Genomic DNA, 10,074 nt, shown 5'->3' with positions numbered 1-10,074 from the left:
TGTTGTATTCGATTTGCTAGTATTTTGTTTAGTATTTTAGCATCTGTATTCATTAGAGATATTGGTCTGTAGTTTTCTTTTTTTGTGCCATCCTTGCCTGGTTTTGGTATGAGGGTTATGTTGGCCTCATAAAATGTGTTTGGAAGTATTGCTTCTTCTTCAATTTTTTGGAAGACTTTGAGTAGAATAGGAACCAAGTCTTCTTTGAATGTTTGATAAAATTCGCTGGTATAGCCGTCAGGGCCTGGACTTTTATTTTTGGGGAGGTTTTTAATGGTTTTTTCTATTTCTTCTCTACTGATAGGTCTGTTTAGGCTTTCTGCTTCTTCTTGACTCAGTCTAGGAAGGTTGTATTTTTCTAGGAATTTATCCATTTCTTCTAGGTTGTTGAATTTAGTGGCATAAAGTTTTTCATAGTATTCTACAATAATTCTTTGTATATCTACGGTGTCCGTGGTGATTTCTCCTCTTTCATTTTGGATTTTGTTTATATGAGTTCTTTCTCTTTTTTCCTTGGTAAGTCTTGCCAAGGGTTTGTCAATTTTGTTGATCTTTTCAAAGAACCAGCTCCTTGTTCTATTAATTTTTTCTATAGTTTTTCTGTTCTCTAATTCATTTATTTCTGCTCTGATTTTTATTATCTCCTTTCTTCGGCTGCTTATGGGTTGTCTTTGGTCTTCTTTTTCTAGTTCCTTAAGGTGGGAAGTTAAGTGGTTCACTTGGGCTCTCTCTTGTTTGTTCATATATGCCTGAAGCGATATGAACTTCCCTCTTATCACTGCTTTTGCTGCATCCCATAGATTCTGATATGTCGTATTGTCATTTTCATTAGTCTGTATATATCTTTTGATCTCTGCACTTATTTCTTCTTTGACCCATTCATTTTTTAAAAGTATGTTGTTTAGTTTCCACATTTTTGTGGGATTTTTTCCCTCTTTTTTGCAGTTGAATTCTAGTTTCAAGGCTTTATGATCAGAAAATATGCTTGGTACAACTTCAATTTTTCTGAATTTGCTGATATTGTTTTTGTGGCCCAACATATGGTCAATTCTTGAGAATGATCCATGTACACTGGAGAAAAATGTATACTCAGTCACTTTGGGATGAAATGTCCTGTAGATGTCTATCATATCCAGGTGCTCTAGTGTTTTGTTTAAGGCCACTATGTCTTTGTTGATTCTCTGTTTGGATGACCGATCTAGAGCCATCAGCGGTGTATTGAGGTCTCCAAGTATGATTGTATTTTTGTCAGTTTTTGTTTTAAGATCAATAAGTAGCTGTCTTATATATTTTGGTGCTCCTTGGTTTGGTGCATATATATTAAGAATTGTTATGTCTTCTTGATTCAGTGTCCCCTTAGCCATTATGAAATGGCCATTTTTGTCTCTAAGTACTTTTCCTGTCTTGTAGTCAGCATTATCAGATATGAGTATTGCTACACCTGCTTTTTTTTTGGATGTTATTTGCTTGGAGTATTGTTTTCCAGCCTTTCACTTTGAATTTGTTTTTATCCTTGTTACTTAGATGAGTTTCCTGTAGGCAGCATACAGTTGGATTTTCTTTTTTAATCCATTCTGCTACTCTGTGCCTTTTTATTGGTGAGTTTAATCCATTTACATTTAGTGTAATTATTGATACTTGTGAGTTCCCTATTGCCATTTTATATCTTGCTTTATGTTAGTTTTGCGTCTTGTTTGATCCTTCTCTTTCGTTTTTCTATCTTTTGTTTTTATTTGGTTGTATTCCATACATCTTTCCTCTGTTGCTATCTTTTTTATCTCATGTGCTTCTGTGGTGGTTTTTTCAATGGTGGTTACCTTTGAGTAATGAAAAGGGTCCCTACCCTGTTCATTGTAGCGAACTATTTTGTGAGTACTTTTGCACTCCATCGTCCTTTGCTACTGTTAATCTCCGTCTTCTCCCCCTCTTTCTTTTTGTTGTTGTCACATTTTAAATTTGGTTTTATTGTGTTCTTCTTGGAGCTTTTACTTGTGGCTCTGTTTTTTTTTGTTCTTTGTATCTGATTGGAGAACCCCCTTTAGTAATTCCTGGAGTGGGGGTTTTCTGATGATAAATTCCCTCATCTTTTCTGTATCTGTGAATGTTTTTATTTCTCCTTCGTATTTGAAGGATAGCTTTGATGGGTATAGTATTCGTGGCTGAAAGTTCCTCTCTTTCAGGACTTTAAATATTGGGGTCCACTCTCTTCTAGCTTGTAGAGTTTCTGCTGAGAAATCTGATGATAATCTAATGGGCCTTCCTTTATATGTTGTATTCTTCTTTTCCCTGGCTGCCTTGAGAATTTTTTCTTTGCTGTTGGTTTGTGTCAATTTCATTATGATATGCCTTGGAGTAGGTTTGTTGGGGTTAAGAAAACTTGGAGTTCTGTTTGCTTCTTGAACTTGAGGCTTTAGTTCTTTCCACAGGCTTGGGAAGTTCTCATCAATTATTTGTTTAAGTATGTTCTCCATTCCATTTTCTCTCTCTTCTCCCTCTGATATACCTATTATTCTTATGTTATTCTTTTTGATGGAGTCAGATAATTCTTGTAGGGCTATCTCATTTTTTTTAATTTTTGAGTCTCTTTCTTCTTCTCTCTGTTGTGCCTCAAGTTGCTTGTCTTCTATTTCACTAATCCTCTCTTCTATCTGACCTGTTCTATTAGCTAAGCTTGTTACTTCGTTTTTCAGCTCGTTAATTGAGTTTTTCATCTCTGTTTGATTTGTTTTTATAGTTTCAATTTCCTTGGACATATATTCTTTGTGTTCATGGAGTTGTTTTCTGAGCTCCCTATATTGCCTTTCTGTGTTTTCTTGTATATCTCGGAGGATTTTTAGGATTTCTATCTTGAATTCTCTGTCATTTAGCTCCAAGGTTTCCAATATATTAAATTTTTTCTCCATAGATTTTTCCTCATCTAGCTGTGTTACCTCTCTTTCTTTTATATCCATGATATTCGATTTTCTCTTCCTTAATGGCATCTGAGGGTGGTTTTGTTGATAGTATTAATGAGATTTAATAAAGAATAAAAAGTTAAAAAAAATAAAAAAATAACAAATCGAAAAGAGTTGTTTTTTTAAAAAAAAATTAATAATGAAATAAAGAAAAATAAAATAAAATAAAAATTTTTTAAAAAAGGAAATTATTCCCCCCCTCTTTTTTTCCTCTCCTCTCCTCTCCCCTCTTTCTTGAGAAAATCTTGTGGTGGACTGTGAGTTATAACAAACAATGCCTGTGATGGAGGGCCTGAATTGGGGAAAAGTAATAAAGGGGCAAAAAAGAGAGAAAGAAAAAAAAAGAAAAAAAAAAAGGGGGAAAAAAAAAGAAAAAAGAAAAAAAAAAGAGCGTATGGACCCACAAAAAGCAAATAAGGAAAAAATTTGGGTCAAGAATAAAATGATTTGCTTTTAGGTGTTGGTTTTCTAAGAGTTATGATGAGAGGAATAAGAGGAAAATGGAAAAATGGGGGGACAAATTAAAAACTTACTATTGTATTTAGTGGAACAAGAACTAGATAATATGGAGAGCCAGGGATGGGAGCACTGCTAGTGAGTTAAAAAGGTGAAGTAAAACCCCCCAAAATGCCACAAAGATAGGTTTGAGTCCCAGATAAGATAATTTGTTTGTTATTGAGGTTTGAATGAGAGGAGATGTAAAGGAGAAAGGAAGAAACTAATATAGAGGGAGAAAAGAAAGAGAGAGAGAGAAAAAAAGAGGGAACCACTAAAAGAAGAAAAAAGAAAGGAGAGAGAGAGAGAGAGTTAAGGGTTTTGGAGTGCAACCCTCATAGAGAGAAAGGAAGAGAAGAGAAATGATAATGGGAGATGTAACACTTATGGGTAGTGTAGTTCAAGGAGAGGAGAGAGTAAGACCGGTAGAGAGTTAATCGGCCAAATTGGAGGAGGAAAAAAAAGTCTCAAGAATGAAGATAAGAGAAACAAACGAACAAATATAATAAAATGGGATAGGTTATAAAGTCTGTAGATTATTCTTGATTTTGAGAGGTTATCTTCTTGCTTTTTCTTTTCTCTCCCTCTTCCTGGTTGGTGACTCTGTACCCCGGGTTCTGCCCCTTTGGCACGCTCAGGTAGAGGTTTGCAGTTGATAAGTCTCTATGGCAATGTCATGTATTGTGCTTTATTCTCGTTGGGAGTTGAGGCTCATTAGCATTTATAGGCTCCGACAGTGAGAGAGTCCGTGTTCCTGGAGCCTTTCTCCTAGTCTTTCCTTCCTCAATTAGTAGCCTAATAGTCCAGGTATGGGGTTGCTGCTGCCTCTGCCTGGATAGTAAGAGGCTCAAATTGCTGGCAACTCCCCACTCTATTTCCACTCAGCACAGGGCTCTGGGTAAGGCTCAGTCAGTCAGAGCTGCTAGCATAATCAGGTGGGCTTTCCGCCCACTCAAAGACCACTGGCTCTGCCACTCTGTCCGGTAACACAAGCGGGCGCCCACTTCCGGGGCGCTTGGAGGAAACTCTCACTCACTGTCTGCAACCAGGATATCCGGCCAGCAGTCTCACGCTCTGAGTGAAACCCCCAACCGCAGGGAAAAGTTGCAGCGTTGGAATTGAGTCTCGCTCCGTCCCCGTGTGCGGCTTTTGCAAGGCGCTGGGGCGGCCCGAGATTCCGCTTTGGCCCACACAAAGGCCCCTGACTCTGCCCCTCTGTGCGATAACACGGGCGCGCACTGCCGAGGCACTCGGAGGAATCGCTCACTCCTTATCTGCGCGCGCAAACCAGGATATGAGGCCGGCCGCCGTTCCCTCTGAGTGAAACAGCCTCCAGCACGGAAAATCTCCACCGTTGGGATTAGTTCTCACTCCCTCCCGTGCGTGGCTTTCCCAGGGCGCTGGGGCTGCCCAGAGACTCTGCCCTCAGCCCACAGAAAGGCCTCTGACCCTGCCTCTCCGTGGGGCAACACGGGCACCCACTTCCGCGGCTTAGGAAGAAATCTCTCTTCCACTAACTGCGCACCGACCAGGAGACCGGGTAAAATGGCCGCTCCGCTTGTCTTTCTTTGTTTGGGTTTGGCGCGAGTGTTAGCTTGTATTGCCCGGGTTGCCACAGGATCAGATTTTCCTCGGCTTGGATCTCTGAGCCACAGCCTGGTTCGGCTGTTTTTGCTGCGGCGGCCTGGATCTATTCACCCCCTTTGCCCGCCTCAGTTTCTATATTCACAGTTACCAGAGAAAGCCGCCCTGTTTAGGTTAGTGAGGAAGGCGGAGCATTTCTTACTCCCTATTTCCTTCGGGGTTTGGTTATATATTTAGCCAATTTTTCACTCAATCATACCTTTGGGTGTATTGTGAAGAATCTGGAAGCTCCAAGTATAGGTTTTTCTGTTTCTGGTTGAAGATCTTGTTGAGTTTTGGGGGAGATTTATCGGTATCGCTTCCTACTCCGCCATTACTCTGACGTCATCTCATGTTTTATCTTTTGATGCAAAAAATTGAACCAGTGCTTGTTTGATATCTTCTTCATTTTTTAATTTTTTGCCCTTCAAAAAAATTTTTTTTTAATAAATTTTTATTAATGGTAATGGGATGACATTAATAAATCAGGGTACATATATTCAAAGAAAACATGTCTAGGTTATTTTGTTATCAAATTATGTTGCAAACCCCTCGCCCAAAGTCAGATTGTCCTCCGTCACCCTCTATCTAGTTCTCTGTGCCCCTCCCCCTCCCCCTAACTCTCCCTCCCTCCCTCCCATGTCCTCCCTCCCCCCCCACCCTTGGTAACCACCACACTCTTGTCCATGTCTCTTAGTCTCATTTTTATGTTCCACCAATGTATGGAATCATGTAGTTCTTGTTTTTTTTCTGATTTGCTTATTTCACTCCTTATAATGTTATCAAGATCCCACCATTTTGCTGTAAATGATCTGATGTCATCATTTCTTATGGCTGAGTAGTATTCCATAGTGTATATGTGCCACATCTTCTTTATCCAGTCTTCTATTGAAGGGCTTTTTGGTTGTTTCCATGTCTTGGCCACTGTGAACAGTGCTGCAATGAACATGGGGCTACATGTGTCTTCATGTATCAATGTTTCTGAGGTTTTGGGGTATATACCCAGTAGAGGGATTGCTGGGTCATAAGGTAGTTCTATTTGCAGTTTTTTGAGGAACCACCATACTTTCCTCCATAATGGTTGTACTACTTTACAGTCCCACCAACAGTGAATGAGGGTTCCTTTTTCTCCACAGCCTCTCCAACATTTGCTATTACCCGTCTTGTTGATAATAGCTAATCTAACAGGTGTGAGGTGGTATCTCATTGTAGTTTTGATCCCTTCAAAAAATTTTGTAAGGACAAAAATAAGTGATAGTCGGAGGGTGCTAAGTCCGGGGAATATGGTGGATGCAACAGACATGCTTCTGTAGCATTTCTTCCTTGTTGAAATTCATAAAAATTACAGTGGCGTAAATGAACTTTATCAGTAGCCATGGGTACACTATCACTTCACACATAAGACTAACGTGAATCAACTTTGTTTTAGTTAATTTGCTATGTCAGTATGTATACATTAAGTGATAAAAATAGAGAGGCACACATGCGCCAAATAAACATGTGCTTACATGTTGAAACTTGTTGTGATAGAAACGAACAGAACTTTCTGGTAGACCATATATTTAAAAATCATATGTGTGGTGCTTCTACCTTGCTGCAATATGTCAATAAAATTCAGTTTCTTTAGCTCTGGCTGGTTGGCTCAGTGGTAGAGCGTCGGCCTGGCGTGCGGGGGACCCGGGTTCGATTCCCGGCCAGGGCACATAGGAGAAGCGCCCATTTGCTTCTCCACCCCCCCTCCTTCCTCTCTGTCTCTCTCTTCCCCTCCCGCAGCCAAGGCTCCATTGGAGCAAAGATGGCCCGGGCGCTAGGGATGGCTCCTTGGCCTCTGACCCAGGCGCTAGAGTGGCTCTGGTCATGGCAGAGCAATGCCCCGGAGGGGCAGAGCATCGCCCCCTGGTGGGCAGAGTGTTGCCCCTGGTTGGCGTGCCGGGTGGATCCCTGTCGGGCGCATGTGGGAGTCTGTCTGACTGTCTCTCCCCGTTTCCAGCTTCAGAAAAATACAAAAAAAAAAATTCAGTTTCTTTATATTGTAACAGATTTTGTTATTTGATAATGGAGCTTTCTACACCTCAAACAGGCAAAAGAGGGTGGAATCTAGTGGACAAGTATAGGATCTGATCATCTGGATGTACAATCACATCCTCACAGGTACAAGGAAGAAAGGCAGAATAAGTATGCTACAAACAGACTGCCAGGCCAGTTCCATGATTTAGTCTAAAGAAGATAGGCATATGCCCCATGTTAGATAGATTTTCCCCATTCCTGCTCTGACGTAATACTGACTCACCTGGGCTCAGATTTACCTGCTACATAATCAATCCAAAATGATAGAGAAGTATAGACATGTGGATCAAAGTAGATGGGAGAAAGAGGCCTGTATTTAACCTTGATGCTCTAAGCAAACTGACTGGTTATCAAAACAAAAAAAGAACAAATTCTAGACATACATTTCCATATTTAGATGCAAAATCACTAACTTGACAAAATGATTCTAGAGTTTAATTGGATATATAAATTAGAATACCCTAAAAACATTTGATGTACATTTAGAATGAATGATCTACACATAAGCCATTTTAAAAAAGAATTGCCTAAAAATAACCCATATTATTTACATTGCAAAAGGAACATCATAAATAAATTAAAAACTTGAAGACTGTTTAGTAAATAGTCTTGGTTGTCAAGACAACCTACTTAAAGCCTAATATGTTAGATCTTTTTTTTACCATCATACACCAACATCAATTCTTGGTGGGTTTTGAAGCCAAATAAAAACTAGAAAATCACTTAAAATTTTAAAGTATTTAGTATATAATATACGTGATCTTATGTTGAAAAGAAAAATAAAACATAAAAGAAGAAATCACAATGTTAACAGTACATAACATTAGACACATACAAATTTGTAGACTTTTGAATGTCACAGGTTAATATAACAAAACAAAATAAGAAAAATAAATAATATACTCAGGAAAAAACATTTAAAATATATACTATAAACAAATATTCATAATTTTTATATATAAAAGTTTATATGAACCAATATCAAGAAAACCAAAACTGTAATAGAATTATAAATATAGATAGTATGTAGAAAATATATAGAAAAAGAGTAGTACATGGAAAAGTAATTCACACAAAATATATTTTTTAAGTGAGAGGAGGAGAGATAGACAGACTTCCGCATGTGCCCTGACCAGGATTCAACTGGCAACCCCTATCTGGGGCCAATGATTGAATCAACTGACCTACCCTCAACCCCTGAGGTTGACACTCAGACCAACCAAGCTATCTTCAGCATCTGAGGTTGATTCTCATATCAACCAAGCTATCCTCAGCACTCATGACACTTAAACCAATCAAGCCACTGTCTGCAAGAGGGAAAGAGAGAGAGAAGGGGGAGAGGAAAATGAGAAAAAGATGGTCACTTCTCATGTGTGCCCTGGCCTGGGGTCAAACTGGGGTCTTCTACATGCCAGGTCAATGCTCTATCCACTAAGCCAAACTGTCAGGGCTAAAATAAAAATTTTCAATGAATAAAAATGACCAATAATCAAGTGAGAACATGTCAATATCACTAATCATTATGAAAATGCAAGTTCAGTATAAAATTGGCACTCTCTAAAAAACAACTGATAATGCTCAGGATGGTGGTAAAGCAAACATTTAAACCTACCACTGGCAATATTACCAAAACCTTTATGGAAATATTCTACCAGAGCTCAGAATTACAGTAAAGGTATTCATATATATAAATATATATATATATTAGCAAGAGAGAATGAGAGAGAAAAAGACAGGGACAAACAGAAAGGGAGAAAAGTGAGAAATATCAATTCTTTGTTATAGCACCTTTGTTGTTCATTGATTGCTTTCTCATATGTGCCTTGATGGGGGGGCTACAGCACAGCAAGTGACCCTTTGCTCAAGCCAGTAACCTTGGGTTCAAGCCAGCAACCATGGGGTCATGTCTATGATCCCATGCTCAAGCTGAGGACATTGGAGTTTTGAAAATGGGTCCTCAGCATCCCAGGTCGATGCCTTATCCACTGTGCCACCACTTGGTCAGGCAGTATTCATACTATCAAAGTAACAATTCCCTTCAGAGGACTTTACTTTTATTTTTTATTTATTTATATTTAGTTAGAGAGAGAGAGAAAGAGAGATAGACAGGACAGACAGACAGAAAAGGATAGAGTTAAGAAGCATCAACTCATAGTTGTGGCACCTTAGCTATTCATTGATTGCTTTCTCAAATGCACCTTGTTGGGGGGTTCCAACCAAGCCAGTGACTTTGGACTCAAGCCAACGACCTTTGGCTTTAAGCCAGCAACCTTTGGGCTCAAGGCAGCGACCATGGGGCCATGTCTTATGATGCCATGTTCAAGCTGGCAACCTCACACTCAAGCTGGTGCGCCCATACTCAAGTCAGGTGAGCATGTGCTCAAGAAGGCAAGCTTGGGGTTTCAAACCCAGGTCTTCAGTGTTCCAGGCCAAAGCTCTATCCACTGTTCCACTGCCGGGTCAGGCTAGAGGACTCTAAAGTAATTTTTAAAGCCCTTTTATAAACTATATTAAGCACAGCATTATTTGAAAAAGCAAAAATTTAGAAACAACTTTAGTATGCAGTCATAGGAGAATAGCTACATTAGTTATAGAAGGTTGAGCTCAAGACATTTGTAGATAACCAACATTTTTTAACACTTTCCTAAATGTTGGCAATTTCTTTACATTAGAATTCCTAGCTTGTAATGTAGATGTAAGAAACTACCATCACTAGACTTCCTGTAATAGGATGCAGGCATGGGACTGTGCACTCCCAGGAGACTTGAAGTAGAAAATGAGCATCAAGAGTAGGCTGCAAAACATATGGGAAATCAACCTCGTAACAAACTCAGTTGTGGAGCTACTCAATGCTGCAGGGATAATGTTGATGGGGAAGAAAAGCAGCTTTGAAGTAAACAAAGTTTAATTCAGTTTGGCTTCTCCAAATATCAGA

The sequence above is a fragment of the Saccopteryx bilineata genome, chromosome 1 (genome assembly GCF_036850765.1).
Source record: "Saccopteryx bilineata isolate mSacBil1 chromosome 1, mSacBil1_pri_phased_curated, whole genome shotgun sequence".
In the NCBI taxonomy this organism is placed as follows: domain Eukaryota; kingdom Metazoa; phylum Chordata; class Mammalia; order Chiroptera; family Emballonuridae; genus Saccopteryx; species Saccopteryx bilineata.
The sequence above is the reverse complement of the archived record's forward strand: the minus strand, read 5'-3'. Positions refer to the sequence as shown.